At 37.7% G+C, this 26,072-nt stretch overlaps 1 protein-coding gene across 1 annotated transcript in view; it reads left to right on the forward strand.

Moving 5' to 3' along the window:
* INSC (INSC spindle orientation adaptor protein) overlaps positions 1 to 26,072 on the forward strand; it is a 141,320-nt gene that overhangs the window by 21,319 nt on the left and 93,929 nt on the right. The gene's annotated exons all lie outside the window — the stretch shown is intronic.

A 26,072-nucleotide genomic window follows, 5' to 3' on the forward strand; every position in this document is an offset into this window, starting at 1 on the left:
TGAGAACTTTCCTTCAATATAACTGAGCCGCACTGCCCAACGGTACTCATGTACAGTTTATTTTGGGCAGTCTTTATAGGGGTTTTATACTGGAGAACTCCATTGCTTATGCTGCTGGCTATGAAAGCTTCCTAAGCAGGTGTGCTGTTCAAGCATTTATTTTGTTTCTATTTCTTTCCAATATTCAAGAAAAAAGGGGAATATAATTATTTCACACACACAAAAAATGAAATGAAATGAAATGAAATGAAATGAAATGAAATGAGGAGGGGGAAACCAGGAGAGAAGGGAAGAACGGACAGATACTCCTTGATTTAGAAGGCAGGATGAAAAAGTCTAGAGTTTAAACCTTGGACTTTAAACACAGACTTTAAACAGATAGATAGATAGATAGATAGATAGATAGATAGATAGATAGATAGATAGATAGATAGATTCTTTGACTTTTGTGTACAGCAGTGAGCAAATCATCTGTGTGTATTTGGCTCCATTTTTGTCTGAAATAAAGAGATATACCTAGCATGTCATTTCTGAGAATCTACTGCCAAGCCAAGTTCTGAATTAGGGTTAAATGCCAGTAGAGTGAAGATTTACAGGCAGGGTGTGAAGCTTGACAACAGTGGGCCCTGAACTGTTGCATTTAAGGCTTCATTCTTGCCTGCAATAAAGATTCTCATCAAGCCAAGTCACTGAGAGTCTTTGGTAAAGTTAAGCCAACTGCTGAATAAGGGGTTAAATGTCTACAGCTGCTGCCAATCCCTGGTGTGAAGTCTGGCAGGCAGAAACAATGCATATACATTAATATAAATTTATATTTTTGTTCTTTTGGGTTTTAAAACTGCAACAAAGTGGATACAATTTTAAGAATCCAACTTTCATTTCCTGTCAAAAACTCAGTGTGTTTATTTATTTGTTAAAATTTTAAACGATCCAATAGTTGAAGCTGTCTCAGTGGTTTACAATAAGTGCAATAAGTTCCCCCCTAAAAAAAGAAAAAGAAAAAGAAAGCAAATAATATAATTTGTGTTAAAATATGCAATCCAATCCAATAAAAAATAAAGATACATGTAAACTCTGCAGCAGCAAATTGGTTGTCAAAATTTAAAACAATATGAATTAAAATGGCTAGCCCCTTAGTGGCCTGGTGTGGCCTCCATTAGCCTCTTGGATTTTTTATCTTTTTTCTATCTGTGTAAGTGTGGTTCTTTTTATAACTTTTAATTATGTATTTATGGTTTTAATTTGATGTAAACCGCCCAGAGTCCCCCATTGTGGGGGAGATGGATGGGGACAAGTCTACTAAATAAATAAATAAATAAATAATGATTGGAATACAACTAAAATACGATTAAAAAGTCTGGGAAAATAAGATCTTCACCTGGTGCGGAAATGATGCTAACGTGTCACCACAGAAAAAGTTCTCTCCATTGTAGAGAGACCCATCTCACCTTCTTTGGTGGGGGACCTGGAAGAGGGCCTCATGAAAGAGGTCTTAAGCTGATTAGGACTTTAAAGATCAAAGCCAGCATGTTGAATTGCATCTGAAAACCGAATGCCAGACAGTGTAGATAGTGAAGTACTGGCATAGTATGTTAGTATCAGCCACTCCTAGTAAGCAGTCTAGCTGTTGTAGTTGGAACTAATTGAAGTTTCCAGACCATTTTCAAAGGTAGCCCCACCTACAAGGCATTGCAATGATCTAGCTAGGAAATTACCAGAGTGTGAATAACTGTTTCTCTGTCTAGGTAAGATCACAGCTGGCAATTCCACTGAGGCAGATGAAAAGCCCTCAATGCCAGGAAGGCCTCCTGGGCCTCCAGTGACAATGATACATTTAGGGCCACACCCAAACAGAGAACTCGCTCCTTTAGGGCAACACAGACCCCCTCCAGGATTGGCAGGGCACCATTCAGCTGGACAACTACATCACCCGCAAATATATTTCTGTTTTGTCTGAACTGAGTCTCAGTTGATTGGCCTCATCCAGTTCATTACCTTGACCAAACACTGGTTCAGAATGCCAACCACCTCACTTGCATTAGATGAAAAGGAGAAGTAGAACTGGGTGTCATCCACATATTTATGGGTCCTCAGCCCACATCCCTGGATGACCTCTCCCTGTGGTTTCGTGCAGATGTTAAAAACGGGATAAAATGGAGCCACGAGGGACTCTATGTTCAACTGCACTGAGGCAGAACATTAATTTCCCAGCACTACTTTCTGGAAATAGACATCCAAATAGGAGTAGCAGCACTATAGTACAATGCCCCACATCCCAGTCCCAACTTCTGAGTAAGGAAGCCTTAAATGTAACACTGAAAATAGGTGGAAACTTTTGGTAGCTTGAAAGAATTTTGAGCTTTATCATTTGAGCTTGAAAGAATTTTCATATATTTCAAATTACGACTCTCTGATCCCAAAAAGTGAAAATAATGTTGAGTTTCAAAACTCAGTTCTGAGATTAATATTAGCATGTGACTTATTAGCTGAGTTCGTATACTGCTTTAAGTTATAATATAGCTGTAGTTTGTTTTGGTTTAACATGATGTATAAAAATATCCATTCTGGACTACTGTTACATGTGAACTAGACCATTATAACCTATTCAACAATTTTTCCAGTTCCTTGGTTAGTATTTCACAGTGACCTGTGAAAATCAAGTCACAGAGGCTTGATCACAGAGGGCAGCTTGTAGGTTAGCTTTGAAATCTGGAAATGTCTCTAGATAGTCAACTTTTTAGCTCTATTACATCACTCATCCCTGAATTAGATTAGCCTTCCTCAGCAATATAAACAACTTGAGTATATTTACTCTTGATCATGGCCTAATGCTATTCTGAAATGTTCACTTCACACATGCGCACACACAAACATACATATACATATACAGTACATATACCTATACACACACATATGATCCACAGCATGTATACTCACTTTCCTCTTTTTGTGAGCCAACAGGATGTTTCTACTTGATGTTTTCTTGAAGTCTGGAAAAGGTATGCCTCATCCATTCTGTCAAGTAAGCCTCCCATCGAGAAAAATTATATTAATGAAGACCTTTACTCATCCTGAATAAATTAGTCAATAGAATTAGATCATTTGGTTATGACGTTTTCATTTTGACAGCTATGGTGATATACTTTTTTTGGTGCTGAGGTCTTGGGCCAAAAATGCTGATGTGCAGATTTGCTCAGAAAATATTCTCTTAGCAGCTTGCTTTTTGTCCACTGGCTTTAGTTCCTTTTACAAGAGTGCACAATGCTGTAGCATCAGAGTTCATTAGAATAAAAGGACTCACACAACACACTAAGCCATTATGTGGTTTGATTGATTTTAGTTCAGTTCCTGTGGTTGGTAAACCACATCTTATGACTTAATGTGCTGTGTCAATCCAACCATAGTGGTTTATTTGATAAAACCATGATTAAAGAAACCAGAACAATATAATGTATAAATCCAACTGAAATCCAGTATGTCATCAAATATGAGTATTTGATTGACAACTTGACCGCTCTGACTCTAATACATTTCAGACACTAAGCAGGTGATAGTTTCCTTAGTAAGGGTGTTGAAGTGACAGTAGAAGCATTGCTTGCTTAGAGTTACTGGATCTGGGCTGTAAAACTCTGGACAACCACTGGATGGCAGCAAAGAGATACAGAAAGCTCTAACTCTGTGCTGTCATCTAGTGATCCTCTAACTTTTTGCACCCCATATCCGGTATCCCTAGCAGAGACAGTATGACTAGGTTAGTTAGCCCAAAGGGGAGGGATGCTGCTTTCCCTGACATATTCAGAGAACGTGTGAGCATGTTTTCTGGATGGTGCTTTACTCAGAACCTAGTGGTCCTTTGCAATAAGCAACAGGGATATGCTAGCTTAGGTTTGTCCTTCCCATCTCAAATATTTGGAGGTCCAGCAATGGTAGAGTTCCATGATCAGCTCTCATTGGGGATTTACATCAGACTGTAAAATACTTCAAGCAGCGTAATTCAGCATAGACATTTAACTATATAGTTTTACTTTCAACATCTTTGGTGTTATCCAATTATCATCAGAGTTTGTGCAACTAAGACCTAATAGCCTACGCTTGTTAAACTTTTTCTTTGTGCTGGGGGTAAATGATTATATAAGAAGCTAGCAACCCTACTTAAGCCTTTGGATCTGAAAGATGAGATTTAAAAATAATATTAAAAAAATGAACCATGTGAATATGAAAGTTTTGCTCCTAATCTGATAGAATTTCCTTTCTGTCCAATAACAGTTTCCTAAGCTTAGAATATAATGAGACAAATAAATGGAACTATTTAGTATAAGGAAATGGTTTCCTTGGAAATGGTAACCATATGAAAGCTTTCATAACTTCCCTGCTTTGTAATATTATTTGGACAGTAACCACTGATACCAAAAACTGTACTTGAATTAATGGATAGGAACACAACTCAGAGAGAAGTTGTATTTTCCAATGAACAGGGAGGGAGTTGGTGATTTCCAGGGTGTTGGCTGAAATGTTTGCTTGTAAGGAACCACATCTCTCAATATTTAAAATGAAGAAACCAACTTTCATAAAAAACCCCTCCCCCCCAACTTTCTTGGACATGAGTGATTAAATATTGACACTGGCACATAATACAAAATTAGGGTGAATAGACCTGGGGTAAAAGATGGGTTTACATATTCCCTGCTCTCCTATAGTGCAGGTTTTCTCCCTCTCCTCCCCCACTGGATAACAGGACATAGTTTGTTGTGACATTCAAACTGGCAAACGCTTCCATGCTAAGATTTGATTCTGGAGGAAAAATGCTGGCTTGGATGCCATGTCAAGCTATGGGTTGCACCAGAGCAGGAAATAACAAAGCAGGTGAAGAATGGAAGGAAGAGGAAAGGGAGGGGTAAAGGAGGGGGTGTGCATACAAGCCTGTGCTCATTCCATTGTTCAACAGTACCGAACCCTCGTCTCACACAAATGGCCTATATGACCAATTTTTCAGGCAAGTATCCCAAAAGAAAAAAGAAAAATCCAAAGGATAGAAGAATAAACTGAATCAGTCTGATGATTGCAAGTGTTATGGTTGGAATCCGCCCACCCCCAATCATCTTTGTTTGTATGCATGAGCTATTATAACTGCTTCATTGGCAGAAACTAAGCTGATAAGTAATGATTATTGATATTTTTCTTCCTTTGCTTAAAAAAAAAAGAAACTGCAACAAAGTGGAAGGAATGCTTAACATTCAACTCTCCTTTCCTGGGAATGGACATACTTCTGAGTAGAAATGCCTGCAAACTGCTTCAGTATCTCATTTTTCCATCCTGCCTTTACTTTTAGAGCTCAAGGCAGCCTAACCAGAAGTTCTCTGTAATATTATCCCAACACCTGCCCTGCAGGGGCAGGATGGATGAAAAGTCACCCAGCATGGTGAAATAGGGACTGGTCCAAGTCTGCCTAGTCCAAGTCCAAGACCTTAAGTACTACACTACTTTGTTATCTAGAGTAGAGTAGTGGCCATGTTATATAGCCACTGAAAAGTCTTTTCAGGCAGTGCATTCCCTTGTTGAATTCAACATGCGAGGAGAGGTAAGAAGCCCCTCCCCTCTACAAGGTACATAACTGAAGAACTGGTTATTCACGGGTACTGTCTATAGTGGGAAATCTCTAAATGTAGAATTTATCTGCACCAGGAAACCCATCATGCCGTTCCTTTAGCATAACTTAGAGCAGCTGCTCACCGAACCTCACTTGTTGAAATTCACATGGAACATAATGTCTAAGCCAGGGTTCCTCAAAGCAGTCAATATCAACCCCCAAGGATCAATGGGACTATCCAAGGGATTGATAAATGTCTGGGGGTCAATAGGTGGTCGATACATGATGGAATGTCAGTAACTGAGCATCTAGAACAGCATGGAATATAGGTAGGTGTGGAATGTTGCACATACACCAGGCACTTGAAGATGAAAAAAGGGCATTGGAAGAATATCTGAAGGACAGTGAAGAAGATGCACTAAAGCTAGTACACGATGAAGGCTTACTGAATACCAAAGAAACCAAACTGGCTACAAGAAAGGCCAAATAAAGAACAGTTACGGGAGAGGCACTCTTTGTCTGCTTCCTTTGATGAGACATGTCCAGTATGGTTGAACCTCTGGCATAGCTCTCATCCTCCTCAAGGCATGCAAACCCCACAACCACATCAAAGTAGTGCCTCACTGGGGGATGATGATGATGATGATGATGATGATGATGATGATGATGATGATTTGTAGTACAATTAGTTAAAATAGTATTTATTAAATTATTTTCATATAATAAATATTTGGGGGTCAATGAACAATCTGAAACTTCATGAAGGTGTCGATGAGCTGAAGAGTTTGGGGACTCCTGGTCTAAGCAGACCTACAGCCTGGATCATGAAGAGTTCCACTTGCAAGTTGAATCTTCCCATCAGTAATAGGTAGCAAAGTTCTTTTACCTAGAATACTCAATCCTCTTCAGAACAAAAGGAGTTTTGTGGATTTTGGCAAAGTCCTACTTACCTTCTAGGAAGATTGCTGAGGAAATCTGTGGTAACTGAGCTAGTGCATATGGAACAGAAGAGGTGAAAACAATGTGATGTATCCTTTTATACTGCTAATTTTACAGTTCAACAATGATTTCACCTTTTAAAAGGAATCTGCCAGGCTAGAAGACAGAATTTTACTTCTCTTAAAACAACATTTCTAGCAGCAACATTTCCAGCTATATTTTGAGGGACTGCGTGTTCCATCTGCAATATTAAGAAAAAATGTTCTGTAACGCAGTATTAAGAAGCAATAAATAATAGGAAAGAATGTGCTCAGTTTTAGAGAGATAGAAGGGTTTTTAATGTCTGATATGTATATTTGTTATGTTAATGTTAAATATTAATCTCCAGTTATAACGTACTCTTTTATTTCTGAGCTAAGAATACAACTGGCGTGTAAGAAATAATATCACATACTTCAGTGTGTGCTCATGTAAAATGCTAGAGGAAATTAAATAAAATTTTACATTAGTAAACTCTTCTTTGAGATGAGTGCGTCTCCTGAATACTTCCATGAAGTTTTCTTGGCAGCAATATAGAAAAAGGTTTACTATTGCTTTTTCTAGATTTGTTTTTTTTTCTCCAACTTTTCATCTAGTTTGGGTTTTCTTAATGGTCTCTTATCCAAGTATTAACTTGGTCCAATCATGCTTAACCTTTTTGAGCTCAGTCAAGATCTGCTAAATTTTACCACATGCTGAAATAATGCGTTTAAGAGACATATTAATCACTAAAATTTTGAGAGAAATTGGAAGGATTTGCTTTAATTTGTAGCTGAGCTATATTTAAGCAATATACATCCTCAGTTTCTTCTTGGTAATTATGTGGCAGCCTATTTTCTTCTGAGGACCACGTTCCCTCAAAATACTCTGGTGAGGGTCACATATGATGGGTGGAACCGGAGCCCAGGGAGGTCTGGAGCTAATGGAGGGCAGGGACAGAGTTCAGAAGTAAGTGGGACTCCATTCTCTCTCTCTGTCTCTCTGTCTTGTACATTTCATCCCCTTCCAGAAAGTAAGCCTGCCAGAGGTCTGAATTTATGGTTCACAGGGGCTTTTGAAATTAGGCTGGGTGTATGGGTACAAATTGCCTACCCCCCTGGTTTATGCAGAGTATTAACAGTTGCATTTGGCAGTATCTGCATTTAGCCATTTTATTCCACTGCTGGAAATCTGACACACTAATTCTGGCAGAGGCTTTACATGCTCAGGATTGGAGTGTGATGCAAATGGGACACAGGCATATTTTAGAGGTGACTTGATTAATACATATGGTAATCACATTCAAGACTTGTTTTATTGAATAACCGTTGGGAAAAAGCTAATTCTCACTTTCTGTAGCTTCTGCATTTCATTTCCACTGTTTACAATCCCCCTCCATCAACCAGCCATAGGGGCATATCAACTCTTATCTCAGGGTGACAGTTCAAGCATTTGATGAAATAGATTGAGTCCACAAAAGCTTCTCCCATAATAAATTTGTTTTTCTCTAAACAGCCACCAGACTCTTTGCTGCTTTCAATTTAGCAAACGAAATTAATGCAGGACAACTTCTAAAGAAAGAAGTCTAGGCTGTCTGAAGATTGTTGAGGACAGATTGCTTTGTAAGGGGACTTGCCTTACAAATAATGATTCTGCTTTGCATGGTACTTGCATTAATCTTGTAATTAGTGTTTTTCCCCCCAAAGTGGGGCTTGGTTGAGTTGTTCGGGATGTTCAGAATTGTCTCCTACCTTGCTGCCTTGCAAACGAATTGGATCAAAACTCCTATGCTGGTAGAGGGTGTAGGTGTGTTTGTTGGTTTGCTTGTCTATATTACAATTTTTATAGCCTGCCCAACTCAAAATAGACTATCTCGTATGGAAAACATCAATTTGTGGAAAAGTATGAGTTTACCATAACTGCAATTAATTTGATAGACTCGCTCAGCACTCTGGAAAAAATCAAATGAAGACAGAACAAACAATATACAAATAACCAAGCACTTTGCTCTGGAGGCCTTCTGGCTTGGCTCCCATAAAACTTTAGTGGCCAAAAGACACTTTGGTTCTTCATCTCATGTTCCCATTTGTTCATATTTGTCACCGCCCATCTCTGCAGTGAGATGGGCGGTGACAAATTTGAAATATAAATAAATAAATAAAATATTTACCATGACAGAAATTCCTGGCCATTCCCCACTCTTTTTGACCTGAATGTTGAAACTTTTGGCAGCCTCCAGTTGGAATAAATGCCAGTCTGAGTGAATGCCTCCAGATTGCTTTACAGAGCAAGAAATTGCCGTTAGGTGCTTCCAAACAGAGAGCTCCTAATGGGACAGTCATTCTCTCTCAGCACAGTCTATTTTATAGGGTTGTTGAAGGACCTCTGCAAAGCAGCCTTGAAGGATACAAGTCACACAAGCAGACAAATAAATAATAATGCTACCAAACCAAGGGTACCAAGCAGATAGTTGATCTTTTTCTCCTCAAAAGAAAGAAAAAAAGCAGCAGGAAAAAAATGGGAGCATTAAAATCCTGTGAACAAGTGTGACTTCATGATAAAAGCCTTTTCTGGTTGTTTATCAGACAGAGTAGAATGAGACCCAAGATCTGTGATGCAGTGGCTTCTTCAGACGACTCTCCTGGCATTTTGTAGACTCAGTTGCAGTCCTCCACATCATGTTTAGGAGTGTTTCTCAGCCTTGGCAACTTTAAGTTATGTGGACTTCAAGTCCCAGAATTCCCCATGCTGGCTGAGGGTTCAGGTTCTCTTCACTTCTTGTCTTTTCTATTGATCTGATTTGGTCTGCCTTTCATTGATACTCAAACTCAGTAAGCAAATTAGAGTGAGAACCTCACTAGAAACTGTCAGTGTGTTGGGCAGCGCAAGTGAGTGATCTCTGGTTAGGTAGAAATAGGAACCTTGCCATATTTGTCCCTAATTTCACTAGTAAAGAATAATTTATTAAAGAAAACAGTTTTAAAGGATTTTTTAAAGTGTTCTGTGTTGGATTCACTTTCCCCCCATTTTAAATGTTTCTTCACCTCTGCAAATTTAAACATAGTAAAGGAAATGTAAGAAATAACAATGCATGACAATGAATGCATAATTCATGATGAATATGAATACTAAGATAAATGAATAGAAATGTTTTTAAAACTGATCTCTATGGATCTGTGGCTCAGATGTCCAATCTTTATTTAAACTAATTCTAAGGGGAATTATAGATTACTAATATAGAACATAGGATTGCTAGTTGTATTCAGTCATTTTGGTGGGATGGTCTCATCTGAAAATTAGATTCTTTGGGAGAACATTACTGGACATATTTAAAGTATCAGTAAAGAGTAAGAGTAAAGAATCCCCTTAACAGCTGGAAATATATAATATGTATTGAACAAAAGAAGAGACCAGTGTTGTGCATCATTCCCTGTTTGCAGCAAAACTGTGACTAGCTGCTCTTGATTCCACAAAGCTTAAAAAAATTCATTGCCATGGATAAATTTACAACAATATATTGGTTTCACAAGTGCACTACAGGCTTTCAAATAACTCTGTGGAAAGAATGCGTTTTGTGTTACCTAATTTTCTCTGTAGACAATGCAGTCTTACGTGTGTCCTCTCAGGACCAAAAGATGTTCTCTTGATATCTGGCTGAATGCCAGATATTATTTACCTAATTGAACAGTGAGACTAGACGTAACTCTTCTCTCCCTGGCAAGAACAGAGCCAAATCCCTCTCCGCTATGTGTGCGGTGCAACACTGAAGGGGAAAAAGTGCAGCTTGGACTTTTTCCATAAGTGTTCTAGCTGTGAGAGATAAATCTGAATCTGATAGCAGTGGAAAGGGAGGGAAGCAAAGCACCCTTTCTTGTACATGGCATTCTTCCTTACAGGAAGAGCCACCCATCCACCTCTCATGAACCTTGACCCTTAGCTGCATAGGATTGATCCCCAAGCTTAATAGCATTAACAAAGTCTCCCTCCAGTTAGTGTTGCTTTCTTCATAGTAACTGTGAGTAGGAGACCCGCTATTCAACACTTTCTGTGCTTTAATGCTTGTTAACAGCTGTCTCCAAAATGTATTCAATAATATAGAAACTGCCTCTACTGGCATTGCAAAAGTTGTCCACAAAGACAATTAATCTGACCATGTCAAAGTGACAACCATTCTAGAACAGTTAATATAAGAATGGCCTTGAGAGGGTTTCAAATTAGAACAAAAATACCCTACTAGCTGGGTGTTTTAACACTATTTTACATGTGAGATATTTGTAAATGCATGTAAAATAACTTTTAAAACAAAACTACCTTTCTTACATCTTCTCAATGTGGCTCAATAAGTTCTGTTGCAGCTATTATTGAAAAACCAAAGTCTCAGTAACATAATTAGTATAATCTTTGCCTGACAGTAGAAAGTCACAGATTCATAATCTGGCAGTAACTTTTTAAAAAATGTAATTACTATTATTTGTTTGTTTCTATCTTTCTTTCTTTCTGGGAAAAATGATGAAATGGTGGACCAAATGACTTATTAAAAAAAAAAAAAAAGCCCAGTGAGAAAGTAGGTAGCTCATGGAAAGAAAAATATTAATTAAAAAAAAATCCAGTAATCCAATTGTGAACTATTGAGAGTCTGCATGTCAGACAAGTGTTACCATCACCATTCTGTAGAGTTGCTTATTTCTCAATAGCAGCTGCAATAAAGATTAGAGAACCACAGGGCAGCACCCATTCACTTAAGTGAGAGGACTGTCCTACCTCTGTGCAGTAGCCAATCAATGTGCAGTGATTTGGCTTGGAGAATAAACTGCAGCATGCAAATCAGCAATGCTTGAGTGGGCATAAACAGGAAAACTCTACCTGGAAATCTGGAGCAGGAAAACACAGGTAAAGGTCACATTAACAGTGGGCTGGAAGTGAGTAGAAGACAGTATAATTCATTTCTATGCTCCAGAATGGTTTGTAATCATGATGAGGCCATCTGGCAATTTGTTTGTTTATTTCATCCATTTATATGGCCATGCGACTCACAAATTGTGACTCTGGCTGACTAAAACAAGTAAACAAGAAATAGCCAAGTTAAACGTAAAAATAAAAACAGAACACATCTGAGGCCAGCCACAATCATTCTCATAATCCTTTACAGAATGGGCTTATCTAATATATGTCCACATGCCCTGGGGGAGAGCTAGATTTTCAAACGATTATGAAAAGCCAGAAGGGCTGGAGCCATCTGGGTCCCAGAGGGCATGTTCCACGACAGAGAAGCTAGGCCTCCTGGGCCCCACCTGATGACATGGCTTCATATTGGAGATCCAGAGTATGCCCCCCGTTGGATTTTGTGGGATGGGCAGAAATGATCAGAGCCAGGCAATCCTGCAAATGACATGGCCCTGTGCCATGAAGCACTACAGAGGTGGTAACCAGCACCTTGAATTGCACCCAGAATCCTACTGGGAGCCAGTATAGTTTGTGAAGTACATGGTGTTAATGGGCATGCACTGTTGCATTCTGGATAGGTTATAGTTCCTGAATGATTTTCAAGGGCAGTCCCACGTAGAGTAGTCCAAATGGGAGTTGACCAAGACATAAGTACCGTTAGTTACATTAACAGTGCTTTACTTAACAGATTACCTTCATCAGCTATCAATTCTCCAGTTCTTTGGAGAAAACCTTAATGGTTGAATGAGTAAAAGGCTAACATAAAGACGCCTAAGTATAGAAACATCTGTATTTATAGTATCAGCTTGTAATACAGATATGCTACATCACCCCCTGGGTTTGAGTCCCAGGGATTGTGCTGGGTTAGTTTAAGTATGATTCTGTCGGGATCCATGGCTATGCAATGAATTTTGAAGCTTTCATTTGAAACCTTGGAGTACTATCCATCAAAGAAGGCAATAGGCTGCTCAATTCCTCTCTTAACTTGATTTATATTCTTGCCAGCTTCCTAAAAGCACACTGTGACTCACTGGCCATTTCCAAGTCAGTCTTAAGAATTGCTGTCCCAAACAAATTATACCAGATCTTTGCTTTGGAAAGAAAACAATTCGTTTTCTACAGCGTACTTTAGTGTTTTATTTCACTTTCATTATGGCATTTTAGAATGTGTTTATAATTATGTCATAGCCAGTGAATGGTATGGGAATCTGTTTATTTTGTTAGCCATAATGAGGGAGGGGTATTGTATAGCTTGTGGTTAGAATTAAATTGCAAATAAACTTCAGCATCTTCCACCCTCTTTGCTACGGTAATTGGATGCTGACAACCACACGTGGGACCATATTTATTTACTCTCGGGTTGTAGATTAAACAATTGATTCTGTAGGATTAAAATGCTCCACCTGCATACTTGCACACTTCTGTTTTTGATACGTCAAACAATATAAAACGGACACAGCACTTCTCTATCTAATTGAATAATTTACTGTAAATAGCTGTCATTTACTTTCAGAGGAATAGGGTATCATTAGCCAAATGGATGTGAGTAAGTCATGGCTTTAATGCATTCAAGGGTCTAAAATGGAATAATCTTAATGGGACCATCAATACAGCAAGCTGAATAAAGCCCATAAGCACTTAAAGCTCCAAGTCCCCTTTCTTGTAAATTACATATTCAGTCTGCAAAAAAAAAATGAAAAAAATGAAAAAAATGAAAAAGAAAGAAAAATAAATAAAAAAAAAAGAAAAAGAAAAATCCACATAAATGTAGCATCCCCCCCCCCGTTTTCTTTTTAATTAATACAATAATTCCATTTATCGGTATACCTGTGTTTTGGATCCCTTTAATTTAATTATCTCCCTCCACCCTGAAGTGTCTGCAGGCAGTGCTTGTGTTGACCAATGTAGGCTAAATTCTCTGGGGAAAAAGTAAAGAGGAGCAGGTAATAAAACAGCCTGGACATCTGGCCTTGTTAATTACCCAATTTCAGGCTGTTTGAAAAGCTGCCTTGTATTAGCTGATCTTTCAACGTTGTAAGTTCAGTTGGCAAGCCATGAAACTTCTTAAAAGTTTGGCTTTTTTTGTTGTTGTCCCATTTAGTTCCTCTAGTAACAGATAGAGAACCTGAAAGGAACACAGCTTAATATGGTTTGCCACTGAGTACATAATCCAGAACCTGCTAAAACCTTTCAAAAGGATTTTGGGAAAGTCTGGCTGGAAGGCTACATGGCCAGAATGCATCTGAACCTGTTTTAATGCAATAAGATTGTCTTGTCAACCATAGATTGATTACTCTTTTGGTCAACCCTCCTACAACAGTTTGGTGTTGGGCATCAGTAATTACAGATTTATCATCCAGGCAGCCTGACCATTGCTCAATTAGCAAGGATGAAAAAGTTGTACTGTAACATCTCTGGAGGCATCACTTCAAGGAAGTCTTGAGCACCATCTCCCATATGGAAAATTAACCTCTGGTGTCTTCTTCTACCAGACCTGGCTATAAAAATCTAGAGGACTACTAAATGGTAATAAAGAGACCCAGAAAACTGTAACTTGTAGCCCAGCTTAGGTAGCCTATAGCATCCTTACAAATAAAATATGCTGATATTTTCAATTGCCCGCCTTCTCATACACACATGTGCTTGCCATCTGTGGCTTATCACCCATGCTTCTTCCCATTCCCATAAGCTTCCCTTGTTTGTCCCTGAAGAATATTTCTCCTGGGTTCCTGCATGGTTTAGTGCTTCATGTGAATCTAAACATTTTGGTTGGTAAGCCATATGTTATGGTTTAGCAGCACGTGTAAACACAGCCCATAATTTTGCCAAGCACATTACTTAAGAAGACAGCATTGTCCTGATTCATCTTTAGTTTGAAATATCTTTCCTTAAAGTCACCTAAACTGTTCATACACCTCTAATGATGGAAAGATATAGATATGTACTGTTTCATTGTACAAACAATTAAATCAGTACTAAATTCATATATTTTTAAAATGAAGAGTGAAGAGACCACACAGCTTCTTGTTGTTAAACCAATAAAAATTCCAGAATCCTAATAATTATATAATATTATATAATTATATAATATTATATAATTATATAATAATAATAATATAATAGGTATATGTGGTTCTATATGAGGATCTTCTCTCAGATTCCAAATGCAATATATCTGCCCGTGGAAAATACACCATATGCAATATGGATTACTACTATTTGGGGTAAATATAGAGTAAGGGAATAATGAGGCACTAAGGAATACTGAACACAGGATATATCCCAATAAGGGGGCCATGCATCTAGTAGTTTACCTATTGCTTATGGCATTGTCTTTTGCATACAGAGTCTCTGGATGAATTTAGTTTGTCCTATAACATTCTTGAGATTCTGCCTACAAATTGCTCTTGTGTTGATTGGATGAATCATGAAAAAATATCTTGAAGTTTTACCATGAGTAATGCTTACTATTTTATTAAAATTTCCAGAGAGCATAAGAAAAGAAGGACTGTATCACTACAATAAAGTCACAATTTGCTTTTCTACCAAGCCTTCTTCCACCACCTTGGAATCAATAAAATACTATGTGATTTCATTCCATAGAGAACAGTTTGAGTCCCACTGATCTAATATTAAAACATAGGTCAAATATTTCTCTTTCTCTCTCTGTCAGCCTTCCCAGGTAGACCAGACAGGAAACATGATCTGATGACCTAATTCTACTTTATTGTAAGGCTACATTAACAAAATCTTGCAAGTCTGAAAGTACAATTCTCCCACCATTTCTTTTACAGCCTGATAAGTTAGGGAAGTTCCTTTCCAAGTTTCTTTCTCTACCCATAATGCAGCTGCAGGCTATGCCCCCTCTTATCTGACCGTTCCCTGGGCAGCATCTCTTTGCCCTGTCTCCCAAGGACTTTCCCACATACTATTACATCTCCTGAGAAATGTTATCTGGCCTCTATTTAAATGCTTCCAACAAAGAAGAGTATACTACTTCCCCAGACAGTACGTTTCATCGCTGAAGAGCTCTTACCATTAAGAATTTCTTTGTGATGCCCAGTTGACAGCCTTATCATTTAAGCCATTGTTTCTTGTCTTGCTTTTTGGAACAACTCAGAAGAAGTCTACCATATCCCCTACATAACTTGAAAACAGTGATCGTGCCCCCAGTCTTCTCCAGATTAAACATACTCAATGCTTCCAACAATTCCTTATAATGTTTTTTCCCCCTTCCGGGCCCTATATCATCTTGGTTGCTGTCCTCTGGACCTAGTCCAGTTTGACATCATTCCTAAAATGTAATGCACAAAACTGGGTGCAGTATTCTAGCTCTGGTCTGACCAATGCATAATAGAGAGAAATGATTATTTCTCTTGATCTTGATGCTATACTTCTGTTGATGCAATCTAGGATTGCATTTGCTTTATTTGCAGCTGCATCACACTATTGGCTGAAGTTCAGCTTGAGACAAACTCAAAACCTTTTAGCGTGTACAGCTTCCCAAGATGACTTTCCCCATCCTATACTCATACCTTCAATTTTTTTTTTCTCCTCAGATGGAGGACTTTGCATTTATCCCACTTAAAAATTATCTGGCCATTGTTCCAACTTGTCAAGATCCTCCTAAACCTTTGTCTTTTGAGTGTTTCCTCTTCTCTCTGTGTTGTCTTCAAATCTGATAACCATCCAAATCATTTATAACTATGTTGTACAGCACAGTTCCTAGAACAGACCCCTGTGGTATACCACTCAATGCTTTCTTCCATCTTGAAGTACACCCATTGATATATACGCAACCAGTGATGCATCTAACTGATGGTTGCATGGCCCAGCCCAATGTTTTTGTGGGAGCACATATCTCCCACTATCTCTTTTACTGGCTGAGAAGTTAGGGAGGTTCCTTTCTGAGTCTCTTTCTGTACCCATCATGTAGCTGCAGGCTATACCCCCTCTTATCTGATCGTTCCTTAGGCAGTATCTCTTCCCCCATCTCCCAAGGTCATTCCCACATACCATTATATATCTCTCTCAAAGGCTAGAACTTAGTCATCCTTTTTCTGGGGTACTAAAGTTTTGTGACTTCTTTGATATGGCCTAGAAGTCAGAACAAAGTAGATATTTCATGTACTTAAGAAAATGCTACAGCTTTGTTGGAAACTTATGGGCAGGAAATAGGTAGCACAGCTTAAAATAACTAATCAATTCTTTAAGTATAAAATAAATGTGTGCTTAGCCCAAGTTCTTGAGGCTGAAAAGTTCAAAACTTAAGTCTTGTTGAATGAAGATTTCGCTTTTAAGTGAACATGCACCAGATTTGTCTATTAAAGCAGTAATCTTGGGCAGATACTCCTGAAGGCAGTAAATATTGAAGGAATTCCTGATAAATAAAGGTATTTAAGATTTGGAGCACAATCCGACCCTTTAAATGTCTGTAACTGCACAAGCAGTAGTTTTGGTCTCTTTTTAGAGAGAAACAGGGCTCTTGCTTGGTGAACTTTCTACTTGCTATCCATTTTCTGCCTGCTTTTCTTTAGGAATGCTGAGAGACGATGCCACGTGGCATTTCGCTATTGATCCTATTGAATAGCATAGTGATTGGTAAATATGTAAATATGTAAATCAGCCTTAGTAGTATGTGTTATTTGCCTACATGTAAACAGGATCTGATAGGGAAAGCACACAGAGAATGGCTTCTGGCATTCTTTCTAACCCCTTTACCAGCAGTGGCCAAAGGAAGCATGTGTATTTTTTTTTTTAGATTTTTTTTATCCCACCTTTCTTATTTTTATAAATAACTCAAGGTGATGAATATACCTAGTACTCTTTCCTCCTCCTATTTTCCCCACAATAACCACCCTGTGAGGTGTGTTGGGCTGAGAGAGAACGACTGCCCCAAAGTCCCCCAGCCGGGTTTCATGCCTAAGGTGGGACTAGAACTCACCGTCTCCTGGTTTCTAGCCTGGTGCCTTAACTACTAGACCAAAGGAAGCATGTGTATTTTTCCTGTGAAATAAAAGAATGTGTTGCATCTATGTGTGTGTTTCTGCTTTTCCCTGTATCCCATTTATTTGTCTTTGTGTGTGTGTGTGTGTGTGTGTGTGTGTGTACATGCATACGTACTAGGTTGCCCAGGGCAGATTACTTATATTCTGCTCTCGGCGGTGTGAGCAGGAGGGTGGTGTGCTTAGAATGGAAGAGTCAGCAGGAACACCTGCCTTTCTATAGGTGTAATGGTATGTGGGAATGACCTTGGGAGGTAGGAGGAACAGCCGCAGCCTAGACAATGGTCCCGTAAACAAAATTTGAATCCGAAAAAGGAGGGGTGGAGAAAGCGTCTCAGAAGGGACCCTCCCTAGTTTTCTGGAAAGTAAAAGTAAGGGACGAGGGGTACTTGCAGGAACTGACGTTAGCCCTTTGAGGTAGTCTAGACATCTTTAACTCATCTTTATTGTAAGGATACCTTAACAGAATCTTGCAAGTCTGAAATTATGCCTTCCCATACTTTTGCCTTGGTATGAACAGGATACAGTGTTTCTGAACAAGCAAAATGTTTACAAAATCACTGCAGATAAATGGTCAAAAAGATATAAAATCATATATAAGTCCTTAAGATAGAAAACACTTATAGATTAAAAACTATCACAGTCTTTCTGCTTTCCATACCTTTTCTGCCACAGCTGACTAGCAAATGTTTTCTTTTCCATATTTTTCTTTGCAGACTAAATACCTGAACAGTATCAACTAGTAAAGTATAAGCTATGAAACATAAGAGTTCAACTAAATTTTTATCCAACCTTTGGTAACTGCTCTCTCCTCTTAGGGTGGGTGTAGCTAAGATTCCTAGGTTTAGACTTTGAATTTCCTTTTTTCTCCTCCTGTCTTCTGAAACTTAAAATAACAAAATGTTAAAATAATAGTATGAAATTTAAAATAATGATAAAATGCTAATTTTCCGGAAGTCCCTCAAGACCTGGTTATGTCACCAGACCTGGGGGTCCCAGGGAACTGGAGACATTCTCAGATGGCTCTCCTATTGTGGTTGATATATTCACTCTCTCCATGGCTTATGGTTTGTATATTTTAAATTTTTAATAATATTTTAATTTTTAATAACAATTTTAAAATATTTTATAATGATTGTTTTTATATATTTGTTGTTTTATGCTGCCCAGAGTAATTTCTTAGGAGATGGGCAACCATATAAATTTAATCAATGAATAAATAAATAAATAAATGTTCATCCCTCAGCATGAGTTAGCTTGTTATCCCATTGATTTAGAAACACTGATTGGTGGATACTTATTCATCATGAGGGCTATTTTTTCTGAAGTTGATTATAATGCGGGGGAGGGGGGGAAGAAAACTAGCATTTCTTCAAAACATCCTTTATTTTCTTCAGTATCTCGGTATTTATACTGAGATTTTAATAATACACATTTTAGAGTCCATTGGAGTTGGGCTAATAAATTCAAATAAAGAAATGAAATCAAAAATAAAATAAAAAATAATTCAGTTAAAAGCCAGATGGTAAAATTCTTCAAGTTTACACTCCTCAGAAGGGACAAATGGATAGGCTGCTCCTAGGAGTGCGTGCAATGGAGAATATTTGTAAAATCATATTTGAGCTACTGTATGGCTGCCCGCCATATATTAAATTAAAAATTAAACCAAAGGAGGCAGGAGAGATACTTTTCCAATGTATTCACCATCCCTTCTCTTATCTGTATTTTTTTTGGTTGAACATTGTTTTTCAGATTAAAAACGTGGTAGGTTCTTATAAAAGTGGCTGGTGAAGAAAAATATTTTGATGAGATTCTTAGCACAATCAGCTCAATTTCCCATTGAAACTGTGCTGAACTTGTCATTAAATCTGGTGCCCTGGAATAGTTCTTTTATTTTCCACTTAGAAGTAACAGCAAGCAGAGGACGACGACTTTTCCCACCTACTGTTATATCTCTTTCCCTTATTAATGTACAACTACTTTTAGCCTTTTAGTGAAATTATTCTATTTTCTCCTTCTGTCCTTTATACTGAGGGGAAAAAGCATGGGAAAATAATAGTAGTAGTAGTAGTAGTAGTAGTAATAATAATAATAATAATAATAATAATAATAATAAAAATAAAAAACAGCACTCTGGAGTAATATTACTGCATAAAAACATCCTGTTTATTTTCTTGGGCGACATAATTTCTCTAAGACTTTTCCAGGTGTCTGTCTTGCTGTGCTATATATTTTAAGAGCACCAGTGTTTTCCTATAGGGCCAATGCTGGCTTTGAAGTGTTCTGGGTAATGTCAAAAGCAGTAATCTGGTTTAATCAATAGAGAGATGAGGAATAGTTGTGACAGCTTGCAAATAATGTGAAATGCCACCGTTGTTTACCAGGCCATACTTTGAGATACCTCCAATAATTGCAAGCTGGGCCTGGAATTAAACCAGTATTTCTCATCTTTTTAAAACCCTAAATAAACTATCCTAACTATGAGATTTTCGAGGCTACAGATGATAAAATGTAGTCCATAAAAGCTTTTGACAAATTTGCTGATCTTTAGGTTGACTCTCTGTTGTTTATTTTTCCATTTTTCTGAGTGTGTGTGTGTGTGTGTGTGACAGTTCAGACTTGGTCCCAAATTCCTTTTTAGGCTGACAGGCACGTTTGAAATCTTGAGAGGACATTGTGGATACCGCAAGATGGCTGCCACGATAAGTCTGCTATTTACAACATCACCACTTCCAAGAAAGCAAACTGGGAGATCACTCCTCATTATCCCTTCTAATTTCCCCAGATGCCCTCTATCACCTCATCTGATCTCTGTCCTTTTTCTTGAAGATTTCCAACAAAGCCTTGGGATATGATCAGCGCTTCTGCCCAGAGGTCAGTCCTATGCTCCTCTGTAACTTTTTAATGGTGATGTACAGCATGGTCGACCAAGTGAAGTGGGATCCTGGCCGTAACAAGGACAGAAAAAAAAAATTGTCGTCTTCTACTTTATAGAACATTTCCATAACTCAGAGAAAAAGCATTAAAAGCAATTATGTAATTTAAACCTGCACCACCTACTGATTAAGATTCCTTTAAACCTTGTAATCGAATGAAGACAAAGTTAGCACTGTATTACTGCAGCAGTATAATAATATATTATTAACTGACCATTTGCCAATGTCCATAACAAATATAGGCATATATTACCACCCGAGGTGCGGTGTGACCCCACTCTCATGGCCTTCAGAAAGAGTGTGAAATCTTGGCTAAGCCAGATGGCCTGGGAGCCGGATGGGGGCTCGCACCATTGGGATTGGCTTGTGGGGTAATTGATTCTACCCCCCCATCATCTTGAATACTTTTAGTCTTCTTTATGTATATGATATTTTTATATAGTTTGACTTTTTAGCTAATTAATGTGGATATTCATATTTTTAACTGTTTTGGGGTTTTACTTTAATTGTGAGCTGCCCAGAGTCACCCTCTGGGGGAGATGGGCAGCATATAAATTTAATAACTAAATAAATAAATATTCCAACAGGAAGCTGAAACAAATATAATAGCAAAATGTTACTTGGCTAATGCTGCCTATAATTCAAGGCATCATATTATTGAATAAATTCATTTGAAACTTGAAAAGACATTAGGCAGTGTAGTGTGTGTAAGCAGTATGTACGATTGCTTATACAGTCAATGACCGTAGTGCTGGTAGTTCCACCAGAAGATTGGCAAGAGTGGTGTGTACCTCATTCTCTTATGTTCGTGGTACTCAGAACTCTATATAATTTTATATTTTCATGTAGCGGTTCAGTATTGTAATGCAGAATTAAGCAAGCATTTATTTTAGTTACTAAAGGGTCATACTTGGGTTATACTTTGCTCTGCCTTGTCCTGTACACTAAGTGCTGCGAGGATACTCTGTGCTTCTTATTATAAGAGTGCCGGCTCGCCTCTCTAAAAAGTAAAAAATTTAACTTAGTTTCAGAACCATTTCTAGATTGCAGTTCTAGATTACCACGTCCAAAATATGGGTTTCTCTTTACATAAAGCTTACATTTTTCAGATTTATAGGATTTCTTAAATCAGAACAGACTTCTAGTAGTATGGACAGAATTTATCATAGTGTACAATTTCATGTTATGATCCATACTGTGTTGACATGACTATTGTTTGTATTATTTATATTCTGTTTAGAGCTTAATAGCGATTTTGGGTTTTTAAAGTTATACAATATATTCAGTTATTTACAATCAGCTAATGAAATATTGAAAAACGTTAATTTCTCTGAGAGTGCAAATGCTCTGTGTATTTATTTGTACACTACTCTTTTATCCTCTTTTTGATACACACACACACACACACATAATGTTCATATATTGTATATATGAACATTATATATTTATATTTATATTTGAGAGCCAGTTTGGTCTAGTGGTTAAGGCTAGAAACCAGGAGACTGAGCTTTAGTCCCAGTCACTCTCTCTCAGCCCACAACGTACGGCTCGGGCAACAAGCTGGTCCATCAGTTCCTATCACAACCCATGGATCAATATTTGGTTGATCCAAAAACCCAGACTCTGACCTGGGGGAGAAACACTAGGATCATATATACATATACATTATATATATATATATATATATATATATATATATGACATTGAATTATTAATCAGGAAAGTCCCTAGTTTGAATTTCATCTGTGCCATTAATTCACTAAGTGATTTGAGAAAAATTACTCTTTTTTAAAAACGGTAAGTCTTTCCATCTGCAATATGTGTTTTATTTATTGTTTGGATTTTTATTTTTATTTTTATTTGATTTTTTAAACATTTTAGACCATAACCAAAGTCCTTGGAGGATGTATAAAATGCCCCCAATCAAACAACAAATTAAAACATGTAAGATATGTAAAATGGCAAAATCTTCCATTAAAATAGAATTGTCATTTTGGCAAGAGATGATATTTAAGTGAACAATTAAACATTGTATGTCAGTTGAAAGAGATGGGATTTTAAAGCTGTCTTACAAGTCAGCATGGTTGATAATGATTGTATTGTAAGGGGAAAGGGCGATGACCTATGGAGGCACTTTGAATACTTGATAGCCTTCTGTGAATGCTAGGTATTGCTACTATTAACAGCTGGCAAATGTACAAAAACATTCCCTAACACGATTGATTTGACTGGTCTTCAAAAAGGAACCAGGAAGTGAATCATTCCAGGCCCAACAGACAACACACCTTTCAATGACCCAGCAAGTGCCAGGGTGTATAATGGTTCAGGTGTTGAACTAGCCATGGAAGCTCATGGAGTGACTTTAGGCTAATCCTCTTTTTCAATCTAACCTTACTCACAGGGTGGTTGCTGTGGGTAAAAATTGGAGGAGGGCGCTCTTCTGTACAATACCTTGAATGAAAGATGGGAGATGAATCCAATACATGCATAAATAAATAAAAAGAGTTCTGCCTCTTGTAACTACCTAGTGCATAAGATGCAGTCAGGACCACAAAGAGGTAATCATCATAAATTTAGGATCTGGTTAAATGTCACTCTAAGGTTAGTGGTCTGTGTATATGTGGTGCTTCTCACTTAGCAATCAGACTTCAGGAACAGTTTATTGTGAACCACAGTACAGTGAACAGCTGCCAGACATATATCTAGATGTAAAATCTTACGTATCTTATGATCCCTTGCAGCAACTGGAGTGTTGACCTTTACAAAAATGGCTGCCCCAGCCACAATTTATTTAACACAGTATTGGGGGTGTCCTCCAACATCCTTATCACCACATGTTGTCAGCAAATAAAATAGTCTATTTCAAATATACAAGTTCAGTATGCAGAGTTGCAGTGGATATTACAGTCAGGTTCTTCTCCTTTCTGGTTAGGGCTGTTGCTTGTCCCAGCTTATATTTACCAGCTGAGGACTCACTGGGATGCTCCAGTTTATCTGCAGGAAATTCTTGGAACAGTCTGACTTTGCAAGCTACTGTCAGAAAGTTGATTGTCAACGTTTTTTGCCCAATTGTTTTGAAGATTCTCAGCCTTGTGAAGTCCTGGAGTAATTTAGTCTCTTTGTTCTCGCTGTACCATCCTGCCTGGAGCAGAGTGTATCTAGAAGACAGGGATGGTCAATATGCAGTTAGTGCTCCTGATATTATTGAATTCCAATTCCTAGGATCTCAGGAAAGAGCAATACCTGTAGGGTCATAGTAGGTATAGTAGGATAATTTGCATTGATTCCAAATGGATTTGACTTTTTTTTTTTAGACTGGGGTTATCTATGCTAAAGACAATTAGCCTAAGAGCTTTAGTATTATAAGCATGTCTGCTAAAGGCATGCTTATTGTGACATTGGTTTATTTGTGGGTGGGAACTTGACCTCACTAAACGAGTTGTTAAAGTATTAAAATAAATATTCTGATCTAGATATTTATACTTGATCTTCCCATCTTTCTGTTTTTGCCAGAACTCAGTGGTAAAACACATCTTCAGATAGAACTTAAGCAGAGACTTTCCTGAAACTCTGGACAGCTTCTGACAATTTGTTCTTTAGCTGAGGTGCACACACAAGCTGGATTTGCACTTATATTGATCCATTGAATAGTGAGAAATCAGATGGATCATCCAACAGAGTGAGAGAGCCTCTACATCCTTCCCAAACAGTTGGCTGATTTTCTGACCAGGCCCTACATCTGGTCCTAGGAGGAACTACTCACATAGTACACATGTTCCTGTGTGGTCTCTCATCCAGCATACTGTACATAAGCTGCTTCTATATTCGTACAGCATCTTCTTGTGTGTGTAAGAGTCTTTTCAGAATTCATGATTTCTTTTTTTGGTTATACTTGGGCAATTATTTCAAAGAAGGTCTACATCTAGAAGTACAAAATGTATAAAAACCTTATTTTGAAAAAAATTATTATTTGAAAAAAATGAAACTTTTTTGTGAGTTGTGATTGGTTTTAAAAACAAAATCCAAGTATTACACTTTCTTTTTTATGATGGGAGGGAGAAAAGCAAAGCTATAAATGTGAAAGACTTGATACGTGTTTGTTTTCCAATTCAAAGTATTATTTTATCAAAATGGTTTATAAAAGGGATCTGGAAAATCTTAATTACATTTTATGAAATTTCAAGCAGTATTATAAAATGGGATTGTCAAAGTGTTTACTAATGTGAATTTAAACCACAAGAGCTGCTTATATTCAGTTGGCACCATTATATTCAATTTTCAATATTCCTGTTGTTGTTAGAAATACATATCTTAATAAGCAAGCTTTTTACTTCCAGGAAAGAGCATTTCCAAACAAAGATTATTATGTGAATTATAAGCAAAATGACTAAGTAGATTGGCCACATTTAAACAACACTTTTGGCTTCTTACTTGCAGATTTTGGAGCAAAGCAAGGAAAATATTTGCAATATTTTAGCACTCTGCTAAGATCCATGCTGGAAAAATTTTTAAATACTAATTTTATTTAATATATATTGGTTGTAACTAGTGGCCAGTAACTGATATCCAGAAATGTTACATTTCCAACTGAAGAGTATAAAAGTATATTTCTATTGAAATAATTTTTTTCTGCTTGAGAGCTGTCATTTCTAATCCTTTAACACTGACAGCTGTCATTTTTCCAACCATAAAACAGTATTTTCCTACTTTTGTCTCTACAGCTCTATCTTTTTTCCTGGATCAAGTTTTGAAGTGAGGTAATTTTCATGACATTGGAAGCATTTCAAGTCCAATTTCAAAAATGCAACCAAACCCCACACCTACTACTATCATAGTTATTTGGTCCTTCAATCTATTGCAGCAAAAGCCAGCCAGACACCTGGTTCCTTAAGGCAGCCTTTCCCAACTGGGTTCCCTCCAGATGTATTTGGATACTTCCAGATGACTAATCTTTCTGTCTTCCAATTCTTCTCATTCCAGTATAAAAAGCACCTGAGATTAATCCAGGCTGTTATGACTCCTGGTAGATCTATTTCCCATCTCCCCATCCTGACAACAATTCTGGAGTTGGTTTCTTCCATGTGGAATAGAAAGAAAAACTCATTCTCTTTGGCTGTAAATTTACCAGTATGCGAAGTAGCAGGCTGTTTGGTTTTCTGTTTTTTTCATACCTTGTCAGTTTCAAAGAGAGAAGCTGCTTTGAAACAGAACATAGCCACCCCCAGAAACAATGGAGATATATCATAAAGCAAAGTCCTGGTCATAATATTGTTTAATCACTGAGGAGTTCATTTACTACCAAAACTGGAGCTATACCTCTTCTAGTTAGCAGTCATCACCCACCCATGGTAAATGGCTGGAGAATGATGGAAATGACAATACCTGGAGGGTATCAGGTTGGAAAATTTTTCCATTAAAAAAATAAATTGTGCTTCTACCAAGTGTTTGTTGGTTATAATCCACTTCATCAGCCAAATCTTGGCTCCCCAGATATTTAACCCCTTAGTTAGGAATGCGCTTACTGAGCAGAAGGCCCTCAGGCACAACTCAGTATGATTTGTCTCTTTATTGCAGACAAGAATGCAGCCGGATACAGAATATTGTTCACAGAAATCAAAGCCCACAAAGTCTGTGATCCAGGGT

The sequence above is a fragment of the Python bivittatus genome, unplaced genomic scaffold (assembly GCF_059951505.1).
Source record: "Python bivittatus isolate LINGU-HERP-01145 unplaced genomic scaffold, Pbiv_v1 ctg000480_np1212, whole genome shotgun sequence".
Taxonomy (NCBI): Eukaryota; Metazoa; Chordata; class Lepidosauria; order Squamata; family Pythonidae; genus Python; species Python bivittatus.